Source organism: Schistocerca gregaria, chromosome 8 (genome assembly GCF_023897955.1).
Source record: "Schistocerca gregaria isolate iqSchGreg1 chromosome 8, iqSchGreg1.2, whole genome shotgun sequence".
Classification (NCBI taxonomy): Eukaryota; Metazoa; Arthropoda; class Insecta; order Orthoptera; family Acrididae; genus Schistocerca; species Schistocerca gregaria.
In genome coordinates this window covers 200298218-200323711 of record NC_064927.1, presented here as the reverse complement: position 1 = coordinate 200323711, position 25494 = coordinate 200298218, and the positions used below count along the sequence as shown (strand labels likewise).

At 40.2% G+C, this 25494-nt stretch overlaps 2 protein-coding genes across 3 annotated transcripts in view; both read right to left on the bottom strand.

Moving 5' to 3' along the window:
* LOC126284308 (arylsulfatase B-like) overlaps positions 1-25494 on the bottom strand; it is a 197602-nt gene that overhangs the window by 18372 nt on the left and 153736 nt on the right. The window lies entirely within an intron of this gene.
* The window catches only part of LOC126284309 (arylsulfatase B-like), a 177079-nt gene that overhangs the window by 98417 nt on the left and 53168 nt on the right, over positions 1-25494 (bottom strand). The window contains exon 1 of one of the 2 annotated variants that reach the window (XM_049983142.1): positions 843-886. The exons of the other annotated variant lie outside the window; for it this stretch is intronic. The gene's annotated coding sequence lies outside the window, so the exon portion shown is untranslated. Of the gene's footprint in view, positions 1-842; positions 887-25494 lie in introns of those variants that run through there. 2 annotated transcript variants of the gene reach the window in all.

Sequence of the window (25494 nt, the reverse complement as noted above, 5' to 3'; positions counted from 1 at the left end):
TCTTGCTACTCTCGAAACGCAAGCCACTGCCGCGATATACGTGGACATTTCAGCCGAGTGTGTCCATCTATTTGCACAAGACATTGTTCCAATGCAAACAGACAATACAGTGTTCTAACTATGTTCAGCCGTCCTTTCACGAAAACGAAGTTTAGCTCCACACTCCCTTTCCTCGCATAGCTATGCGATGTCTGTATTGTTGAGAATACATTTTAATGTGTGAAAACACTATTTATTGGAGATGCAAGAAATTACTGCTTAAACAAGACAGAATACGAAGACGTGATACTTTTCTATGGGTTTTCAGGGGGTGTTACAACACATTTATATCACTTTAGTAGCTCCACATGCTGTCTACCACGTACACAATATGACATTCCTTTCGTATCGCTCATGATAAATGGAGCTCAATTTTGACACTCATTGCTAATTCATGACCAGTGTTCTACATGAGAACCTATTATTCCAATTCAATTAGTTCATGTACTGCTTCGAACATGGATTAACTGAACATAGCTCAAATTTCTTGTGGACTCGAAGACCTCTTCTTTGCTTTGACAGTACCAAGATAACGAGTTAGTTCTCTCGCGGGCAATAACGTGCATTAGAAAAATCTAACACGCTTAAAGGTAGTACCCCAGAACACATATAAGTAAGGTCCAAATTTACTTTTGCAACAGCTTTATTCGTCGGTACAATCAATGAGTATCACGTTTGCGATAAAAAATGAAACACTTTGAATTTTTTTAAGTTATGAGAATTAGAACTGGAAAATCCCTACATACTGATATAATACACATTCACTGTGAACTACAGAACTGAGAATCAGCAGAAACACTTACAGGTGACGTCGGTGACAGTAAGATGTGTGCAGGCTACCGCAGGCCAATAATGCTCTTTCTGTCTTGTGAAGAAACTTATATACGTCGTGTTTACGTAATTATCTTGATTTCTGTATGCAGTATCACGAAAGTAATCTTGCGTAATTTCAGATATGGAATTTATCGCAAGTGGAACAGAATCTGTTATCACAGATTGCGTGACACATCGAAGTAATGACACTGTGCGGTAATGAGGTGTTGTCAGGACGACACACTACGTGATTTGGGGACAGCTTTCCCAGGGGTCGGAATGACTTGCGATAGCAAAGCACTGGGCCGCACTATGAGTCAGCAGCTAAGAGTGGAATGAAATTCAGAATTTGCACTAGAGGGCAGCGAAGCAGTTTTCTGAAACTGTCTGTACGTGAGGCTAATATAAACTTGGAACAATTGACAACACAGATGTAGGCGACTAACAACGGTACAACCCTCACACTAGGGCTATACGCTCGCAGGTTTGATGGCATACGTTTCCGCTATTTCCGGTAAGGACGCTGAGATCCATTTGCGCGCACATGTTACGATACGAGTTACTACAGTTGAAAGAATTATAACAGGAAACAACTGCCATGGATTTCAGGTAATGACATCAAAGTATCAAAATCTTGTGTTGACTTCGTAGCATCCCCTTGAGGCACCTTCTTAATCAATGTATGCCTCAAGTTTTCTTATTTGAAAGTATGCAGTAGTGTGTATATGCAACTGATCTGAAATTATAAACTCATCTAACTAATCGAGATGAAACTGATGTTACTGCATTTCACCCAATTGTAGCCAGCCGGTGTGGCCGAGCGGTTCTAGGCGCTTCAGTCTGGAGCCGTGCGAGCGCTACGGTCACAGGTTCGAATCCTGCCTCGGTCAGGGATGTGTGTGATGTCCTTAGGTTAGTTCTAGGGGACTGATGACCTCAGATGTTAAGTCCCATAGTCCTCAGAGCCATTTGAGCCACCAGATTGTAATAAATAAGCTCAAGCTACATATTGCTTTCAATGAAATATGAGTACCACATAACTACAATCCAGTATGTCTGGAAATCATTATGGATAGACTCTTGACATTCAAGCAACTGTGCATCAAGTTATCTGAGAAACTAGTCTCAAGAGTAAATCTACTTCTCAAGATTGTCGGAAGCAGCTTGGATGCGGACTCATACTCTACGCATTGTCTCACTCCCAACTGTGTATTTCTGGAGAATAGTGTTCTTTTGTGTGGGAAAACAGCGGCCATTCAAGAAATATTTATGAGCAACTAAATGAAGACAAGAGAGTCAGCACAGGTACTGTCAAACCTTCTCCCAGTCAGTGGCTGCCAGTCTTAGCTAACATTGTTCCGCAAGAGCTAAGGAAGAAAGGAGCCAAGATAAACTTGCTCAAAAAAATTACTTCTCTTAAGAATTCCCCATTGTATGATACCCTACAGGATCCACCAACAACTCGTCTCAGATCACGCAAACCGCTCTGGGCTGATTTAGAGGGTATCAGTTCTTTTGACATGACCTGCAAATGGCAACAGCGCTGCAACGAACATCCACCCAACAACGCTCACATGGTTCAAGACCCAACAAAGGTGGTAGAGAGGTGCGAAGTACCACGCCAAATCTGGTCAAGGCTGAACCGTATGAGGACTGGCCAAGTAAGGTAGGGTTACAGCATTAAGAAGTGGGTTTCTGTCCATCCGCTGACTGCGACTGCGGACAGGAGGAGCAACCAATAGGTCACATTGTTATTGAGTGCCCACTTCGAGCATTTACCGATGATCTAAGGACTTCACATCAAATGAGTCAAAGTGCTCTTGACTGGTTGTCACATTAGGACATTTCCATTTGATTGTAAATACGTTGTGTACTTGTAAAACTATACGACAAAATAAATAACTCTTTTCCCTACTTTACGTGCTCCCGATTTGTTTTGAAATGTTATTCTACGTAATAACACTGACCCATGTTTCTGAGAATTAAGCCTTTCGATTCCATGAAGGGTTGTCTTCTGAGAAGGCGTTATATGACGTCATGAACTCAGTTTTTGTGCAACTTAATAATAAAATCTCCCTGTTGGCGTTTTCTGTAACCTTGCCAACGCCTTAGATTGAGCACATTAGAAAATTTTCTCAGAGAAACCAGGGCGGTGTGGAATTAAAGGCTTTCTCTCCATGAAACTCAACAGCAGAAGACAGAAGGCCACGTTATCGAGCGATACGACAGGAATAAGCCTACGCTGGGAGTAAGGAACATTAAAAATGGAAACTCACAATTTTATGTGCCTTTTTCGCTGCTGCTCTTGACCTATATAAGTGATTTATTCGGAAGTTGTTTAATTTTTAAAAATCTCTCATGTTTTTGTGATGACACATATTTAGTGATAATAGGTTCAACCATATTCGTAACACGTAGGAGGGTAGTTTAAATGGCTTACAAAACATTCAAAGCAAACAGCTTAATCTTTAGTCGTATAAAATCTCACATACTGAAAATGAAAACAAATAACACTGTCTGACGGTCATCCTAAATATAACTCGCCAGGCATTCACTGGGTGACACTCCACGTCTGATAATTCTAGGCGACTGTGTGGATAATAAACCTACGCAATATCACTACATGGATAAGTTAGCCGCAAAGCTCAGGTCTGCCTACTTTGTACATCGAAATCTTACTTTATAGATGGCATTGGTCGCATGCTATGGGCACTTACACTCGATCTTGTCCTTTGTCATGAACTCCTGGGGAAATGCAACTCAGTCCCCACTCAGAAAGAGAAAAAATCGTTTAATAAGAGTATTCTGTAAATATCGTAAGTGGATGTCTCACTGAGGGCACTTCAGGGACTTAATAGGGACTTAGAGATTCTCACATTTATTTGACAATAAATTACTCCTAATGATGAATGTGATTAGTAACAGGCGTGAATTTACGATGAACTGTGCAATTTACAACGACAGTATTTGCAGTAAAAGTAATCTCTAAACATACTGTGCATCCCAATCTAGGTAACAAAAAGGAGCTTTTTATCTACGAGGGTTGTAACTTTAACAGTGGCAACTATTTATTTACAGCTCTTACAAAATAGATATGCTGTTCATTTTTGGAGCCCAACCTACGACCAGTTTAGAGGCAGAAGTGATGGCACTTCCTGCAGGACCTGGACATCATTTTGGAGCACAATGCACGCTACTACTGATTTGTTTGAATGATGGAGCTGCTAAGTGCCATACCGCCTACTGCACTCCCCTGACTGACGCCCTCAAAGCTTAACTCGATTTCTAAACTGAAGGAAACACTTAAAGGCATTCGCTTCAGAACTGCTACAAATTCGTCGGGCAATAGACTGCGCCGCTCGAACTGTCAACACAACTGGCACTGCTAAGAGTATCCTACTACTTCCATATCGCTAGCAGCGGGTTATGTACAATGCTGGAGACTAATTTGAAGGTAAGTAAAACTTTGAAAGACGTATCTATTTTGTTCGAGCTGTAAATAAATAGTTGCCACTATTAAAGTTCAGACCTTCGTATAATAGGTTCCAATCAGATAGGAAACTGAAAATCCACGTAATTCAAATATAATGTAAAAGAATGCCTCATTAACTACTCATTCTACATCACTTAAAACTTCCGGAATATTAGACCATGGTCGACGTATAAAGCTATCTCCTGGCAGTTGGCCCTTTTACCTCTGAATATGTATCACACAGTCGGAGAGGAAGCGTTAGGAAAAAGTTTTATACGTCGACCACTGCTTACTAGCCCCGAAGATTTATGGTACCAGATGTGAAAGCTTACATTGTATACTCAATCTACAGTTGGTCAGGTTACTGCAACTGAAGGATGTAAATACTGCATTATTCTATTGTTTGTATCTTTGTTCCTATGAAACCTCCGACTGTGATCTCTGTAAAGGTATATAAATGCTTTGTCTGAAGTCGAAACGAAAGTAACAGTTGTGTTGCCGGCCGCGGTGGTCTCGCGGTTCTAGGCGCGCAGTCCGGAACCGTGCGACTGCTACGGTCGCAGGTTCGAATCCTGCCTCGGGCATGGATGTGTGTGATGTCCTTAGGTTAGTTAGGTTTAAGTAGTTCTAAGTTCTAGGGGACTGATAACCACAGCAGTTGAGTCCCATAGTGCTCAGAGCCATTTTTGAACAGTTGTGTTGTCCAAGACGAGAAGCACAGCTTCCTTTAAAAGTAGCTGTATCCTCCTAATCTGTGAACTTTTACTTTTTTTATTTACTGTTGTTTCATCGCCCTCGCCCCATACGGACAGGGGGTGGACTGTCAGTAGTACAATACTAGTCTCGGGTAGCATCTGAAGACGGCAACGAGTTACGTGGCCGAAATACTGTGCCAGAGCGACACAAACATCCGGCAGTAGACCCGATTGCGCCACATGTCAGTATAATACTCCTTTCTTCATCAAACAGCTTTTAAAAAATTTGACACAGATGAGAAAATATATGAGGACTGATTTTCGTTTTTAAGTTAAAATAATAAAAATGGACAGCTGAAAGGACGAAAAATACAAAAGGTTTAAAAACACAAATGCAACGTGATAATATTCTTTGATGAAAAAACTCTTGAGTGTTGCATTTTCATTTGAAATCTGAAGGACATGCATTGTGTGGGAAGTATTATGAGAGGAGAAAGTATGTTCCATAGTTTGAGGCGTCTGGGTGAAAATATAGGGGCCAGTTAGATAGGAAAATCTATGGATATGATAGGTAGGACATGATGTGCATAGTGGAGATACAGACGTTGAGAAAGGCAGAGCGTAAGAAGTAGTATTGTTTGTGGATATGACAGTGGTTACAAGAGCAAAGAGATAGGGATGAATGTAGGGGGAAAAGGAGAAAGGAGCCCTGATTTGGATAATTGCAGAATAGTTAAAGTGGGCACGAGGGACAAACATTGGGGGGGTCTCACTGTCTTTGAAAGTGAGTTGATTGAAACTGCGTTATGATGGGATATGGAGCGTGTGTAGGTCTAGGAGAAGAGGAATTTGAGGAAAGTGTTTGTGAAGGTACTGTAGCTTGTCAGGATTGATGACCGGAGCGAAGACAATGGGGTTATTGGAATCTAGTTTCCAGATAGTGTAAGAGATGCAGCGGTGTTGGTTTTTATGTTGGTAACGTCACCTAGCGCTCTGTGTGAAAATCACAGGCTGTGCTGTGTGCATTCTGTGGCTGGTTGGCATTGTTAGAATTTTCGATATTGTAGTGTTGGGCAGTTGGAGGTGAGCCGCCAGCAGTGGTGGATGTGGGGAGAGAGATGGCAGAATTTTGAGAGTGTACGATCTGGACGTGTGTCCATTAGAAAGAGTAAATTTGTAATATTGGGTATCATGAACTGATATATATATATATATATATATATATATATATATATATATATATATATATATATATTATGACCTTTGAACATTATTAAGGTAATTACATTGTTTGTTCTCTATCAAAATCTTTCATTTGCGAACTCTGCCAATCAGTAGTTTGTGCCTTCAGTAGTTAGAATAATCTTTCAGTGAGGTTTTTGTGAGGTAAGTGATTTATGAAAGGTATAGGTCATTGTTAGTCAGGGCCATTCTTTTGTAGAGATTTTTGAAAGTCAGATTGCGTTGCGCTGAAAGTGTTGATCAGAATAAGTAAAGCGAGAAATGTCTGTGTTCGTTCAGTTCTGCTCAGCTGTTTGTAAATCATATAATGTAAGAGGTTTATCAGCACAGTCATTCATAAATTTTTCTAAGGGGGTGTTTCATATGTCGACCCTTACCCGAGGATACCTCACTGGAATCTTCTGATGTTTTCTTGTAGTTTGTGTAATTAGTGTACCTGTTGTTTATTGCTAGCGCGTATTTATAGAGAGAAGTTTATTTTAAGTTGTAGTTTTTCATTGTTGTACATGCATGCATTGCTGGCATGCATGTAGATTTGCACGAAGTATTTCGCAGCTGCGCTTGCAATTAACTAGATATTATTTTCAATGCGATGTTAATGTGTTTTCTTATTTTGCACTTCAAATTGTGCTTTTCTGTGTTATCGTGTGAAATATTGTGATAATAATGGCGTGTGAAAACCGTAATATTAGGCTCACAAGTAAACTGGGAACTGACAGTGAAGACGAGAGTAGTGTGTTAGCGCCAACGTGTAATGAATTAACTAATGTTCAACATTGTAATTTGGTAATTGTGCATAGGGAAATGGAGCGGGCTTCAAATAATGGGGTAGTCAGTGAAACAATTAGTGAACAGGGTAGGATTGTCGATCGGTCGGTCGGCAACAGCTCGCCATAGGGATCCGAAATGACAGGGCACAATCTTATAAATACTGTAGATTCAGATTCTGCGTCCTCACCGTTTTCTCAAGTATGTCAAGACATATTTTCTGCTTTTCAAAATCCGAATGTTGCCGGTTCAAATGCACTGCCGAATAGCACTGAGGAACATGTTTCAGACACCAGTGCATTGTTATTACAATTAATGAAACAAATGGGACAAAAGCTTCAAAAGTTAGACATAATGGAACAAAATCAGAGACGAACACAGCAACAGCTTCAAAAGTTAGACTCAATGGAACAAACGCTTGAACAAACACGTGAAGGTTTAACTGCTGAGTTACTTAAAATCGAATCGAAATGTCAAAAAGTCAGTAATGACATAAAAACACAAATTTGTGAGCATTTTCAACCTATTTTTTCTCGTCATGAAAATGCATTACAGAATCACGAAGCAGCCATAAAAGAACTGCAAACTATTGTTAATGAAAATCACGACACCTTGCAAGCTACAATTGACTCAGTTGCATCTACCGATTCGGATACGCAACTTGCAAAAACTCTGGAAAAATTAAAGGACACTGTAGATACGATTTCAACACTAATGGACACTCTGCAACTTGGTTCAGAACAAGACACTGAGGAAATCAGTTCACTATCGGAGAAAGTAGCACAACTTTCGTATTACTTCACTAACCTATCTACAAAAGTAGATGATGATCAGAATGACACACGATCTGTAGCTTTCACTGACCCAGAAGAGTATAAACATATTAGAAAATTCAAACAAAATCAAAACCAAATCAATACACAGTACAAAAGAGAAACCCAGTAAGTACAAGATCAGTTGACACAGATAATACAAGAATTACATATTTCAGAAATACGAAAAAGTCATAAAATAATAACACAGGGCATTTTGGAAATTATGAAAGAAATTGGCAAGGCGCACTGAAGTTTGAAATGGAACCGCCGAAACGACGTAACAATGAACGATATGCGACTCGCCGACATGATGATTTTGACTGTAAGCTGTTCATTACTACACGTAAATTCAAAACATTTAAGAATTCTGGCAACGACATTCATCCACAAGCGTGGCTTCTTCAATTCTTTCATTGTTTTCCACCCAACTGATCATTGGAACACAAGTTAGAATTTATGTGTGGCTATTTAGAGAATGAACAAGCTGTAAGAATGCGATCGGTCATTCACGATTGTCACAGTGAAGGAGAATTTTATCATGCCTTCCTCTCAGCATATTGGTCTCAAGCTACACAAGACCGAGCAAAACGTAGCATCATAAGTATGAAACATTTCGAACAATCTGAATTTTCCAGCCTTGTGAAATATTTTGAAGACATGTTGCACAAGAATCAGTACCTGTCAAACCCATACAGCACGTCAGAACTCATCCGCATTTGCTTAATCAAATTGCCTGAATATTTACGACATATTATTTTGGCTGGAAATTGACACTGACAATCGCGGAACGCGAAAACAGGAGAACAACAATTACAGGTCACATCCGTCACAATTCCGCGATGACAGAAATAATAACTGGACACGACAAGGCTATTCTTACAAAGCAAATCGTGACCAAAACAGACACCACCCACATGACAACCACTGGCGAAGTAATAATAATCACAGGGAAAGATCACCTCTCCTTAGTTTTGAATATGACAGAGACAATCAGAGAAACAGGCAATATGGGAACCGAAACAATTATTATGAAGGGAGACAGAATAACTTCAGACACAACGGTGCACCGCGCAGTTACGTCTCAGGGAGAAGTTCTCCACCACGTGACCGACAAGAAATTAGTTACAGTAATTACCGACATGACGACAGACGATATAATCATAACGACAGACCTGAATTTCATCAGAACTAGCGAGATTCAGACAGCGCAGGACCTTCTCATCAAGGTGAATTTTTGAAGTTAGGTCTCCTAATCCTAATAGCGACGCGCGCCAACAAAGAGACAGACAATGACTTGCACTGCAGGCAGCCACGTGCGCCGGCTGGCTCAGGGAAAGATAACATAGACGCTAAGCTTGAGAAAAATTTTAGCATTCCTTACCGACGTATACCACATGATAACTGCGTTGAACTTGAAACTCTGCTTACTAGGAAGAGTAAAGGATTGCACCACATTTCACATGTAAAACCGTTTATTGAGAGATAATCTGTTTTTTAACTTAGTCTTTGCCATAAAATCTTTCACTTTACTTAACTAATATACTTTGTCACACTTAGAAGCTGTTAACATGCAATAATGTTTGAACTTAAATATCCAGTCAAGAACCAAGAGAAATAATTTAAACAGAAATTACGAGAGCATTGTTATAGTGAAAGGACGACACAGTGTTATTGTATGTGTACATTCTTGCTTGTTAGTTGCACGATTACGTAACGACTATAAGGCGTACATACTTATAACATATACTGCTAATGAGATTTTAATGCAACATTTTGGTTTATTTGAAAAGACATTCTTTATTTAAAATACTTTCTGAGGGATTAAAGAACACTTAGCATTTGGTTTCTTTGACAGCTACACGATTATATCACGACGCTGCTAATGTGTGACACAATTTACATTGCTTCTTTTGCAGTGTATCTGTTTTATATCTTCTTTTCTGAATTATTCTCGAAAGTGAAACATGTTTTAGTTGTAACATTTGTGGTATAGCTACAATGAGACAGCCTTTTCCGTAGCACAACAATACGTTACAGTACAGTGCTTTCTTCATCATGGCAATAAGCGTAATAACTACGATATCTGTACGCAAAGCATTTCACTTTTGTTTTTGATTAGGTGAGTACAGTGACTTTTGCAGAACTTTGCTTCCGGAAGACGATAACTACGACACTTCCACAGAATTATCTTACAGCAAGACGCACATCTAGCGGTACAGGACACGCATTTGAGTGATTAATTTTGTACTTAAAACATTTATTTCTTACAGTATTTTGAATTACAAAGATACACAGTTTTTCCGTGATACATTTCATTCCATTGCTGCAACCTGTAACACCTGAGGGCATGATTACTTTAATCCTTAGGGGATTACTTTGTGTGCTAAGCGTGTAGTGTAATGTTGTATTTGCTTTGCTAATTTAGATATACTGCTGCTTGCTTTGCCAATTTGCATTGTTTGCCATTGTTGTTTGTATTAATTGTTTTGTACTGCTGCATTGCGTCGTCCCTTAGTATATGTATCTGAGCTCAGTAGATTTAAGTTAGCTTAAGAGGGGGTGATACTATATAAGAAACTAACTATGGAGAATAGGAAAAGAATGCATTGAGAAGTTATATGAAAAAGATTTGGGCAAAAATGAGTATTTTACAATGAGAAATATTTATTTTGAAAGAGGATACGAACAAAGCAGTAGGGCTTAGGGACAATAGGCTTAGATAGGATTTTTTTTGCAGGAGCAAATGTTGAACTAAAAGGAAAGATCTATGGAATGAAGTTTTGGGTTGGACTGCAGTACCAAATGTTACACTGAAAACGAAACCTGTCTTTTATTTTTGCGTTATTTTGCTATGTGTATTTGTGTTTATCCTCTCTTTATGTGTTTAGCTAATAAGATTTATGTTGAAGAATTTTTCTGATACGAAGCTACATTCACTATGATGAGTAATACTGTTGTCCTCAAATATAATTTGCATTAATAACATGTTATTTACTTTGTAAAGATGTTTAGACATTATTAATTCTGTTCTGTTTCAATGCTCATCTGTGAAATTAATGTTTCGAAAACTGTTCTCATTATTTTATTTACTTACTTATGTCATAATTCCTGCAACACTGATGTATCTGTGTATTTCTATTCTTTTGTAAAGCCGGTACTACTAAAAAATGTTATCAGTATTGTTATGTTCTTTAAGGATGTATTTTTTATCTTTGTATATGTATTCTTCTGATGTAAATTTATAATTGTATAGACAAATTAAGCATTCATTTCATTGCACACATTTGTGTTGGTCATAGTATATGCACAGTAGACGAGAAGTTGGGACTGTTAGTGTTTGCATGTGTGTTGATAATTCAGCAAGTGACTGGTTAACAGCATTGCTGTTTCTAAGGGCATACCAAAAAGTCTGTGAGTGCACAAGTGGTGGTTTATGGACTTTTTATATTGTCTGCAAGACTCTTCAATGGTGTCTGTGCACCCACACAATCGCAACAGATGGTACAGTGCGTTTACACCTTTGATGACTCACCAATACCATTATTTCTACAAGGACTGCAGTGGGTATGCATCTCTGATGGCCCAACAATACCATAATCTCTACTAGGTCTAAAGTGGGTCTACTCTGTGATGACCTACCTACCACTATTCTTCAACTTCGACTGACTCTGCTGTGGGTTTGCTCTGTTGTGGCCCATTACCTGTCTGCATGTCAAGTCAGCATTATCTTTCTGTTGGAAGGACAACACTACTTCTTCAAGACTGCATGGAAATCTAGTATGGATATGTGGTGAGTCACTTAGTATTGCCACCTAAAATAACTCCTAAAGTATGATATTAGCTGAAACGTTTGTGGGACAAATGTTGCATGGGACAAGGGGGCGATAATATGACGTTGATTTTTTGTTGCTATGTGTAGTCAAGCCATATATACACTCCTGGAAATGGAAAAAAGAACACATTGACACCGGTGTGTCAGACCCACCATACTTGCTCCGGACACTGCGAGAGGGCTGTACAAGCAATGATCACACGCACGGCACAGCGGACACACCAGGAACCGCGGTGTTGGCCGTCGAATGGCGCTAGCTGCGCAGCATTTGTGCACCGCCGCCGTCAGTGTCAGCCAGTTTGCCATGGCATACGGAGCTCCATCGCAGTCTTTAACACTGGTAGCATGCCGCGACAGCGTGGACGTGAACCTTATGTGCAGTTGACAGACTTTGAGCGAGGGCGTATAGTGAGCATGCGGGATGCCGGGTGGACGTACCGCCGAATTGCTCAACACGTGGTGCGTGAGGTCTCCACAGTACATCGATGTTGTCGCCAGTGGTCGGCGGAAGGTGCACGTGCCCGTCGACCTGGGACCGGACCGCAGCGACGAACGGATGCACGCCAGGACCGTAGGATCCTACGCAGTGCCGTAGGGGACCACACCGCCACTTCCCAGCAAATTAGGGACACTGTTGCTCCTGGGGTATCGGCGAGGACCATTCTCAACCGTCTCCATGAAGCTGGGCTACGGTCCCGCACACCGTTAGGCCGTCTTCCGCTCACGCCCCAACATCGTCCAGCACGAACGCTGGTCCAACTGAGGCGCCAGGTGGAAATGGCATGGCAAGCCGTTCCACAGGACTACGTCCAGCATCTCTACGATCGTCTCCATGGGAGAATAGCAGCCTGCATTGCTGCGAAAGGTGGATATACACTGTACTAGTGCCGACATTGTGCATGCTCTGTTGCCTGTGCCTATGTGCCTGTGGTTCTGTCAGTGTGATCATGTGATGTATCTGACCCCAGGAATGTGTCAATAAAGTTTCCCCTTCCTGGGACAATGAATTCACGGTGTTCTTATTTCAATTTCCAGGAGTGTATATATAGGGTGTTACAAAAAGATGCGGCCAAACTGTCAGGAAACATTCCTCACATACAAAGAAAGAAAATATGTTATGTGGACATGTGTCTGGAAATGCTTACTTTCCATGTTAGAGCTCATTTTATTACTTCTCTTCAAATCACACTAATCATGGAATGGAAACACACAGCAACAGAACGTACCAGCGTGACTTCAAACACTTTGTTACAGGAAATGTTCAAAATGTCCTCCGTTAGTGAGGATACATGCAAACACCTCCGTCGCATTGAATCCTGATGCGCTGATGCAGCCGTATGCAGCAGTATTGTATCACAGCCCTCCAAAATACGAGCACGAAGAGTCTCTACATTTCTGGGGTTGCGTAGACAAGAGCTTTCAAATGCCCCCATAAACGAAAGTCAAGAGGGTTGATTCCATGGAATTGGTCCACCTCTACCAATCAATCGGTCGCCGAATCTGTTGTTGAGAAGCGTACAAACACTTCGACTGAAATGTGCAGGAGCTCCATCGTGAATGAACCACATGTTGTGTCATACTTGTAAAGCCACATGTTCTAGCAGCACAAGTAGAGTATCCCGTATGAAACCATGATAACGTGCTCCATTGAGTGTAGGTGGAAGAACGAAACTAAAATGAGCTCTAACATGGCAATTAAGCGTTTCCGGACACATGTCCACATAACATCTTTTCTTTATTTCTGTATGAGAAATGTTTCCTGAAAGTTTGGCCGTACCTTTTTGTAGCACCATATATATATATATATATATATATATATATATATATATATATGTGTGTGTGTGTGTGTGTGTGTGGGTGCACACGTGTTCCTCAGCAGCTATACAGTTGTAGGTCGTAGGAGGGAATTCTTCAGGCACCTGTTGTAGGACAGTTCCTGCCAATTTCGAGTGGTACTGTGGACTACAACACGTAGCAACGCGAATATATACGCACACGTGATCGGAAAGGGGAACAAAACCCGTTTCAAGTGTTCTCAGTTGAGCCCCATACACAACAGCCATCGCCTCTGGTTCATTGAGTCTGGGGATATTCCAATAGCACCAGTCCATCCTCAGTCCACCCTGCTACATCACCATTATTCGACAGTGAAACGATAGAGTTCAGTAAGGGTAAAAGTTATACTTCACAAATAGAATAAATGTGATATCTTTTACGAACCCCCGACTCAGGTGATATAGTTGCTAAACAGTTCAAATAAAACTTCAGTGTCATTTCAATTAAATGTAATAAATTGTAGTTGGTGTTGACTGCAATCTATACTTGATATTTTAGCGAAACACATGTTTACAGTCAGTGGTAGGCATGAAAACGTCGTCCAGAATTGTACTGATGGCCTACACCTAGTTCAGGAGCCTACTCTGAGGGGTTGCGAAACATACATGACCTGTTAGCAACAAATAATCCTAACCAAATAGAGAATAATAACCACAAGGTTGTAGCTAGACTGAATACCGTAAAATCCAAACCAACCAAAAATAAATGCAAAATACATCTATTTCAAAAAGCAAATAAAACTTCTCTTGACACCTTCCCTAAAGACAGCCTCAGCTCTTTTCTACCTGACTGTACAAGCGTAGACTAGATGTAGTTCAAAGAAATAATGTCGACGGCAATTGAGAGGTGTATACCAAATATTTTAATGACAGATGATACTCATACCCCGTGGTACACAAAACAGGTCAAAACATTATTGCGTAAGTGACGAAAAAAACACGTGAATTTTAAAAGAACGTAAAATGTCTAAGATAGGCGAAGTGTTATAGATGGTTAATATTTAACGCGAACTCTAATGCGAGATACTTTTACTGGTTCCCACAACGAAACCCTGTCTCGAAAGCTGATAGAAACCCCAAAGAGATTCTGGTAGTACGTAAAGTGCACCAGTGGCAAAACACAATCAATACCTTCAATATTCGATAACAATGGGAGTGTTATTGGTTACCGTGCCACTAAAGCAGAATTACTAAGCACGTTTTTACGAAATTTTTTCACAAAAGGAGACGAAGTAAATATTCCATAAGTCGAATGGAGAACAACTGTCAACATGAGTAATTTAGGAATAGATATCCTCGGTGTAGCAAAGCAGCTTAAAACAATAAAGGCAAGGCTTCTGATCCAGATTGTATAGCAGTGAGGTTCCTTTAAGAATATGTTGATACAATAACAGGACACTAAGGAATCATACAAAACCTCTCACTCGTAAAGAGATCTGTGGAAAGTTGGACAAGTCACACCACTACCCAAGACAGGAAATAGGAGTATTCTGTTGAATTACAGACCCACATCGCTAACGTATATTTGCTGTAGGAGTTCGGAACATGCAGAATGAGTGAACACTATGAATCACTTCGGATGGAATTATTTATTGACAGATAACCAACAAGAACTCAGAAAATATCTTTTTTATGAAATGTAACTATCTCTTTATTCTCACAAAGTAATGAATGCTATCGACAAGGGTTGTGAAATTCGTTCCTAACTGTTACATTTCCAGAAGGATTTTGGTACAGCTTCTTCTACTTAAATTCCGCGACTGATGAGCATCGTCTTAGTTGTGTGACTAGATTTGTGATTTCCTGTCAGAAAGGTCACAGTGAGTAGTAATTGAGGGAAAGTCGCCGAGGATAACAATAGTAGTATCTGACATCTCCCAAGGAAGTGTTATAGGCCCTCTTTTGTTCTTGATGTTCATAAACGATTGCCGGCTGATGTGTCCGTGCGGTTCTAGGCGCTTCAGTCTGGAACAGCGTGACCGCTCCGGTCGCAGGTTCGAACCCTGCCTCGGGCATGGCAGTGTGTGATGTCTTTAGTTTACTTAGGTTTAAGTAGTTGTAAGTTGTGGGGGACTGATGACCACAGATGTTAAGTCCCATAGTGCTCAGAGCCATTTGACCCATTTTGAACCATAAACGATTTAGGAGACAATCTGAGCAGCCTCTTACATTGCCTGCAGATGATGCTATCATTTACTGCCATGTAATGTCATCAGTAGATCAAAATCAGTTGCAAAATGATTTTGTCAAAATACCTGTGGCGCAAAAAGTGGCAAGTGACTCTTAATTATGAAAAGTGTGAAGTCATACACATGAGCGCTAAAAAGAATCCGTTAAATTTCCGTTACACTGTAAATTACACAAATATAAACCCTGTAAATTCAACTAAACACTTAGGTATTAGAGTTACAAACAAACTGGATCCATCCTATAGATAATGGTTTGAGTAAAGCAAACATAAGGCGATTTATTGGCAGACCACTTAGAAAATGCAATATGTCTGCTAAAGAGACTGCCTGCACTACGTTTACCCCCCCCCCCCCCCCCTGCCTCCACGCGCTCCCTTCGCCCTTTTCTGGAGTATTACAGTGCAGCGTGGAAACCACGTCAAACAGAAGCAACGTTGATATCGAAAAGGTTGGGGTGGCAATCATTAAAACAAAGGCGTGTTTAGTTGAGGCAGGACCTTTTCTTGACATTTCAATCACCAACTTTCTCCTCACAGTGTGAAAATAATTTGTTGGCACCCACTACAGAAGGAAAAATGATAATCATTCTAAAATGTCAGAGCCTTTAATTATTCGTTTTTCCCGCTCAATGTTCGAGATTGGAACGATAGAGAAGTAGCTTGAAGGCAGTTCGTTGAACCCTCTACTAGGCACTTAATTTTCGAATTGCATAGTAGTGATGTAGCTGTAGATAACGAGCAACGAAATAGAATTTTTTCACTAATCAAGTATGGTGGAATTTGGAATTACTTGCAGTGTAATATTTCCAAAGGTGTCGTTCTTTCAATAATTCTCATCTTTATCTCTCGAAAGACTAATTAGAGTACACTAAGAGTTCCATTTTTCGATAGTTTTGAATACACAAGCAGCTCCTTTTGTTTTATTGAGGGAGCAGGGAATCAAATTTTTTCATATGACATCCCCTTTAGCCTTCATGATTTTCTTACCGCGTTAAAGTGTTCAAACTGCATATCATTATTTTTTCGAGTACACTCAAGATTTTAACATGACTAACCACCACAGCTGTTTTGGAAAGTAATCGGACATACTTGAAACTTATTGACCACTTGTGTTAGAGTCGAAATACAGGAGTGTAATGAGAATTTTATCAGGTGCTGTGAGCCACATTCTCAGACTTTTTGATGACACTGCACTTAAGTGCACGCGTACTAGCTGAGAAACTACATGGAAACGCAAACTCACTGAAAACGTTGTTTTCAGCTCGTCGTGAATGACTATTCACGTTAAATATCACCGAAAAGCAAGGTAATGCACATAATTAAATGAGAAAAACACATTATATTTTATTGCTGCTTTAGCGATAACCGCCTGCACCCAGCCACGTGAATCAATTTATGCGTGTCATGTTTCCAAGCGGTTACAACATAATGAAGATATAAAATATCTTGTAGCGAATGCGAGTCAAAATTTCGTCCTGTGAGTGCGTTCCTTCAAAAAGTAACATCTCCACTGAAGTGACCGTGTACAGACGATAGTCTGGCCTGATAGTAACAATAGCAATAATTATAATAACAATAATAATAATAATAATCGTCCGCTGTTCGTGTTCTCGAAGTCGCGTTCTCGCTTCCCGAGCTCGGTGTCCCCGGTTCGATTTCCAGAGGGGTCAGGGATTTTCACCTGCCTCGAGATGACTGGGTGTTGGTGTTATCATCATTCCTGAAAGTGGCGAGATTGTACTGACCAAAGATTGGGAATTTGTACGGTGGCTCATTACCGAGCACTTGAGCGCCCCACAAACCAAACATTATCATCATCATGAATAATAATGATAATAGCACGCTGGGGGAAACCAGTGAAAGTGGTCTCAATCTTTCTAAGTACACTCGGAGCAGTGCCAAAAGTTCTTAGTGGGCTCTTGAAAACCATTGACATTGATCTAATATCCATCTTCCAACTACGGGAAGATACTCTAATGAGCCCTGCTTGAATTAACCGCGGAAACGTCACGCAGACTTACATGCATAGAAAGTACCCGACTAGTGATCAAACACGAAATACAGTACAGTGAACGTATTTACTGTGTTTACTGTTGTAACGCATAAATATTGTACAGGATCTTTTTGACTATGGTATATTTTATAAATATGGGTAAATATTATTATGGAATTGTGGAAATTTGTGCTTCGGCTAGCGTAAACTACGATTTATGTAACCAAATCTTACAGTATATTCATATATTAGCTATAGTTCAGTAATTGAATGCCTGTTAAACAAAATTTCTTCAAACTTAATGTATCTCAATCAAATTTTTTGATCTACTATTATTTAAATATACGCATGAGGCTAGTTAATTTTAATACTTAAATATTCACACACAACTATTAGTACGTGGAATAATTAGAGGAATCGCTTCTTATTCTTAAATAAAAGTAAATGAATTACGTATTTCACACACACGCCACTTATTTTTGACTTTATAATAAAAAGTATTTTTATCAGAAAATTCACACAATACTATTGAACGCACAATATTATCACTTCACTTCTCAATTTATTTTGCTCTTTTTACATTTTTTTCTTGAAGTGACGATAAATAGGCAAGCAACGTGCTGAAAAACGGTTAATTTGTTTTTTGAAATCTCAGGGAAATTCCTAACTATCTTCTCGCCTCTCGAGATTCAGAATAATTTGCTTGTATCTGGTGAGTATCGCGTTAGCACCGTAAGAAAAAATGCAGTAAAGAAATGTGTGTATCATCTATCAACTGGAAATTTGGAACTGCTATTACGAAATGAAAGCAGAAGTGTTAAATTGAACAATTATTATTTAACTAAGTAAATCATTTGTACAGAAATCTGACATTTTGTGAATAATCTTCACAGGTTTGAACATAACAAAGAATTGTGCCGTATTTCGGCGAAATACTTGTTAATTACAATAATCTTAGCTCACCTCTGGAACGAAAGAATAAAGCATGCATAATAAGGTCATATTATTACTCGCAATTGGCGATAATAATGGAATGATTAAATAAATACCCAGCAGGAATACAAGGTTAGTTGATTCGAACAAAATGGAAGAAAAAAGAAGTCTTATAGTGTAAGATTCTGTCGGAAACGCGTGCAGTTTTAGAAGAGAAATAAAAGACGAGCGCTCATTCTTATACAGTACAAAATACAGATGATAATAATACGCTGCTCTCATTATTCTGGGCGTACATATTCGCTGACTTGCAGCTCAGTTTATTGACTCAATGGTTAAATTATATCTTTAAGCCTTAATATTCCGATAGAAAAATAAAATGGAAAGTTATTACGTCTCGGGTAAGGTACAATGTTATAATATTATATGTATATATGTTCTAAATTTCCTCCTAAATTACTGCATAGGTTTCTACCATACTTTGTATACATACCACTGGAAAGAAACAGTGTAATGACAAGAACGGCGATCTGACTCTAGAAGGTTGTTGGCGGGGGTGGGGGATGGGGGAGAGGTGTGAAAACAGAGCGTAGTTTACGACGTGCCAAAAGCCAGACTACATTCCTCCAGTGTTTGAGAATGACCATGTGCGCTCGTCGTCTAGGAGTAACTTCTTTGATTCGTAGCTAAAATGTCATGATGACCTCTCCATTCAGATCTCTGGGTACGCTGCCAAGGGAGTGGTGATCGTGAGAAAAAAATTAAACAACCAACTAATGGATAACATTCTATGGGTCGGGGTGTGGAATTTCAGAAGTTTGCACGCGATAGGGAAGCTAGGAAGTGATAAGGAAAATGCTAATGCTCTGTCTAGTGGGGGTCAGTGAAGTGAAATGGAAAGAAGACAAGCACTTCTGATCGGACGACTATAGGGTAACATCAACAGCACCAGAAAATATATTACTGGAGTAGTACTCGTTGTGAATAGCGAGCTAGGACAGACAGTCACTTAACTGTGAGCAGTTCATTGATAGGGTTGCTATCACGAGAACAGACAGCAAACCGACAACGATACTTCAGGTGTACATGTCAACGTCGCGAGCTGAAGAGATGGAGAAACTATACGAGGATATTGAGGGGGTAATTCAGTACATAAAGGGAGATGAAAATCTAATAGTCAAGGGAGGTTGGAGAGTAGTTATAGAGAAAATAGTACAAGAAAGTATTACCGGAGAATATTTGGTACTATGAATGAGATAGGAGACTAATTGAGTTCTCCAATAAATGGAGTACATCATGGTCAGGCAGAGATTCTGAAATCAATTACTGGATGATAAAGCGTACCGAGGAGCATATATACACCCAGGCCACAATTAAGAAGTGATGAAGAGTAGGCTGAAGTGTAAGAGACTAATCAGGAAGAATCAATGGGCAAAGAATTGGGATACAGAAATACTAAAGAATGAAGAAGTATGCTTGAAGTTCTCTGAGACTATACATACCGCGATAAGAAATAGCTCAGTAGTAGTTTAAGTTGAAGAGAAATGGACATATCTAAAAAATAGACAACGACAGATGTTGGAAAGAAAAGCATACCTACGATGAAGGTAACTGCGAAGAAACCATAGCTAACAGAAGAAATACTTCATTTGATCGATGAAACAAGGCAGCACAAAAACGTTTAGGGAAATTCAAGAATATAGAAACACAAGTCACTTAGGAATGAAATAAACAGGAAGTGCAGGGAAGCCAAGGCGAAATGGCTGCATGAAACATGTCAAGAAATCGAAATGATTGTAGAAAGGACTGTGTCAGCATACAGAAAAGTCCAATTCCGTCATGAAATTAAAATGAATGGTCTTATAATAAGTGGGGAATGGGAATTCCACTATTAAAAGCAGAGGAGAGAGCGAATGGGTGGAAAGAATACACTGAACTTCTTTACGAAGAGAAAGATTTTCTAATGATATGATAGAAAAAGAAACAGGAGTTAGTATCGAAGAGATAAGGGATCCAGTATTAGAAACAGAATTTAAAAAAAGCTTTGAAAGATTTAAGAACGAATAAGGCAGAATGGATATAAAAAATTCCATCTGAATTTCTAAAGTCATTGGGGGAAGTGGAAACAAAACGGTTATTCACGCTAGTATCTAAAATGTATGAAACTGTCGATATACCATCATCTTTCGGTAAAACATCATCCACACTATTTCCAAAATTGCAAGAGTCGACCATTGCGAGAATTATTGCACAATCACCTTAACAGCCTATGCATCCAAGGTGCTGATAAGAATAATACACAAAAGGATGGAAAAGAAAATTGAGACTGCGTTAGATGGCCATCAGTTTGGCTTTAGGAAAGGTAAAGGTAACAGAAAGGCAGTACTGACCTTGTGGTTGATAATGGAAGCAAGAGTAAAGAAAAATCAAGACACTTTCATAGGATTTGTCGACCTGGAAAAAGCGATCGACAGTGTCAAATGTTGCAAAATGTTTGAAAGTCTAAGAAAAATAAAAGTAAACTATAGGGAACGACGGGTAATATATGTTCTGTATAGGAGCACAGAGAGAACAATAAGAGTGAAAGAATATCAATGAAAGATTCCTGATCATATTTCTATCGTTCGTGGAAGTGAAGAAGAATTATTATGGGATCTGTTGAATAGAATCGACAATCTAATGAGCACGGAATATGGATTGAGAGTAAATCGAAGAAAGACGAAACTAATCTAAAATAGCAGAAATGATGGCAAACGAGAAATTTAACATCAGCCTTAGCGATCACGAGTTACATGAAGTAAAGGAGTTCTACTAACTAGGCAGCAAAATATCTCATGACGGGTGGAGCAAGGTGGACATAAAAAGCAGATTAACACTAAAAAAATGCACTTCTGGCGAAGAGAAGTCTACTAAAATCATAGGCCATAATTTGAGAAAGAAATATGTGAGAATGTACGTTTGGATCACTGTGTTGTACGGCAGTGAAACGTGTACCAAGGGAAAACCGGAGAAAATGATAATTGAAGCATTTGCTACATAGAAGAATTATGAATATTCGATGGACTGATGAGAAGAGGAACTAACGGATTATGTGCAGAATCGGCGAGGAAGTGGACATATGGAAAACACTAATCTGAGGAAGTGACAGGATGGTAGGACATCTGTGAAAACATCACGGAATATCTTCCACGATAGCAGCTGGAGCTGCAGAAGGTAAAAACTGTAGAAGGAAGTAGAGGTTGGAGTACATCCAGCAAATAACTGAGAACGTGGGTTGCAAGTGTTGCTCTGAGATGAAGACGTTGTCACAGGAGAAAATTCGTGGCAGGCCGCAACAGTCCTGTTAGAAGACTGACGACTCAAAAAAAAAAATATCGGTGTCACACCCCCCGGAGGTATAATAGTCCCCCATTCGGATCTCCGGGCGGGGACTACTCAGGAGGATGTCGTTATCAGGAGAAAGAAAACTGGCGTTCTACGGATCGGAGCGTGGAATGTCAGACACTAAGCAGATTCAGAAGGATGTAGGTTGCAGTAGGTACTGGGAGATGAAGCAGCTTGCACAGGATAGAGTAGCATGGAGAGCTGCATCAAAGCAGTCTCAGGACTGAAGACAACAACAACCCCAAAAAATGATGAAAGGAAAAAAGTTTATTGTATACTACATTTTCGCTGTTCGTGCAGTAAAACTGCTGCATCTGGTGTGACGTTTTAAATTGTTACCTCATTACCGCCATTTCAGTTTGCAACAAAATTTGCAGACAACATTCACATATGCCGTTACAGTAGCAAGGATATATCGTTTTACGACACATAGTAGTTCAGGAGATATTATGCCATAAACAGTGAGCTGCGTGAAAACGTAACTGCAGGACGAAATTCGCTAGAGATATATGTGAACTGTTTGTACAAATATTTGTGATATATGTTGAATATATGAGCGTATACGAGTAAAGACAAGAGTAGAAAGGTCATCCTAATTCCGTGGACTGATTTCGTATAAACTTGGTACTTACTATCTAGAAACAACTATTTTGGGGGTAAGAACCAGCAACCACCTATTAAGGTGAGTTTCATAAGGTGTGGATAGAAGGGGGTGGAGCAGGAGGACAGAGAGAGGGGGAGGAGGACATGAACTAACAGCAGACTGGGATGAATACATATCTGGGCAACGCAGGTTATTCATCAGTTAATAATAATAACGATAGTCTTATCTATTGCGTTTGTTCTATAGCATTTTCATTTACTTTTGCCTTGATCCACAAAGAAACGACGGAAGAATAAGTTAAGATAGTAATAGTCTTCTTATGCCTTTCACGGATTGGGCCTCCCGACCTGTTATGGCATCAGTTCGTCTTTTAAATGACAGTCCTATGTGCGTGTTCCTCTTTCCTTTAGATCTGTGATAATAATAATAATAATAATAATAATAATAATAATAATAATAAATAATATAAGAACATGATATAAACAGACCAGTATTCAGCACTCTCTTATCACTGAGGAAACACTGATATACATTTCTACACTACTGGCTATTAAAATTGCTACACCACAAAGATGACGTGCACCAGACGCGAAATTTAACCGACAGGAAGAAGATGCTGGGGTATGCAAATGATTAGCTTTTCAGAGCATTCACACTATCTTTTAACTCTCCGTTTGAACAGTCCTTGAAGATCCAACGGTACCGACCGACTGCCAAATCATCATCAGCCCACAGGTGTCATGTGATGCTGGTATGGAGGGGCATGTACTCAGCACATTGCTATCGCAGCCGTTGTCAGTATTCCTGACTGGAACCGTTACTGCTAGGTCAAGTAGCTCCTCTATTGGCCTCACAAAAACTGAGTGTGCCCCGCTTGCCAACAGCTCTCAGCAGATCAGCCTGACCTGACTGGGACAGGTGTCAACACTGCGGCAAGGCCGTTGGGCCGCTATCTTTTGACATGATTGAACAATAACAGCACAATCAGAGCAAACACAAGAGGCCATGGAATCAGGTCAGGCCATATCCGATAAAACACGGCTACGTCAGGAACTACCTGTTAATGTGACAGAAACTTCCACCACAATGTCCGCTGATTACCGTACATCCGGTTCAGCCAAAAGACAAGCATCGCATTAGAAGAGACTCAACAAAAAGAAAGGGCCACTTTGATGTGGCGGCCTGATTGCTTCACCAACGGGCCATAGACTCTGTTGAGGCCACGTGATGGAAACTATTGCCTTTGCAAAGCCAACACACAACAAGCCCACACAAATACTCCTCATTTGTAGGTTTGTAGACAATGCATGCATCTGGCAGCGGCAAGCTTCGAGGTGAGATTCAGGCTGGTCCACAACGTGACATGAATCTGCAAGCTGTCATCATGAGACTTGCCGTATTCTAACTGTAAGCCTACTGCTGTTTCTGCGTCCGATCTCGTGGACTGAGCTGCTTCCATCCCGTGAGGCGCCTCCAGGCCTACTTCTAGTGGCTGCCGTCCTTCCCCCCTGGAGAACTACTGATTGAGACTGGGGCTGTGCAGTCACTCAGGCACTTTCGCCTATGTGGGCATATTGTCGTATCTGTCTCTAGATGTAAACTCAGGTACTACAGTGTCTGAGAGCTGCTTTCCTCTACGGAGTCCACGGAGAGATTCTGTGCCTTCCGATGTGACCTGCTCTCAGCTGCAAAGATACTTCCAGTTGGCATACATGCAGCCACATGACCATACGTCAGCATTCTCGCTGAGTCGCAGACGTCACCGTAGGCTACCCTAGGCCGCAGGCGGCCTGCTTACGTCAGCGGTGCCACAACAGCTGTCTTCAGTAGACGCTCTGGGGGTCGTTGCCAGCACCGAGCTTCGTTACGAATGTTGCAATGTGCTCACCAATAAAATGTATATTTAATCACTGATGTTTCCGCCATGAACTTCCGCCTGCAGCCATATAACCGCTTTTGTTCCACTACTCCGACCAGGGTGGTGAATATCATCTCCTGACGCTACAAACCCAATTCCGCCATCCATCGTAGTGGCCACACATCCTGGGTCTATACAATGGCATAATTTCTCATCATCTGTACCGTAATCAATTATGCAAGTTCAGTGGTCATTCTGGTATGAATTTCTTTTCATACAAAGGGCCACAGCGATTATAATCTAGGTTCTGCATTCTGTCTCAGGTGCAATGTTAAATGAGCACAGGCTGTTGCAAATTTTATACTGCTGACAGCCATGATACAGGGATAGTCCGGTGCGTTAAAGAGCACACCAATATCGAGGCAAAGTTTATTTTTGCAGGAAAAGTCTACTGACTACTTCACGTAATGACAATAGCTATAACATCTACAACTTGGGACGGATCAAGGAACTGCAGGGAAGTTACGTCTGAGTACGGGGATTACGTATTCGAATTCTGACAATACTGAAATAATAAACACTACTCGGAATTTCACTCTTTGAAGGAAGCCGAAATACGGTTCCCATCTCTGGCGACAAGTTGTGTCTAGGCTTCCGTAGACCTGTAGCGGTGGGTCGGGTTCTGAGACGAGACTTATATACGACTTGTTTACTTGCTTATCTTTATCGGCGGACCCAATCTTATATGTTATACAGGGTGAGTCACCTAACGTTACCGCTGGATATATTTCGTAAACCACATCAAATACTGACGAACCGATTCCACAGACCGAACGTGAGGAGAGGGGCTAGTGTAATTGTTTAATACAAACCATACAAAAATGCACGGAAGTATGTTTTAACACAAACTTACGTTTTTTTTTTTAAATGGAACCACGTTAGTTTTATAAGCACATCTGAACACATAAACAAATACGTAATCAGTGCCGTTTGTTGCATTGTAAAATGTTAATTACATCCGGA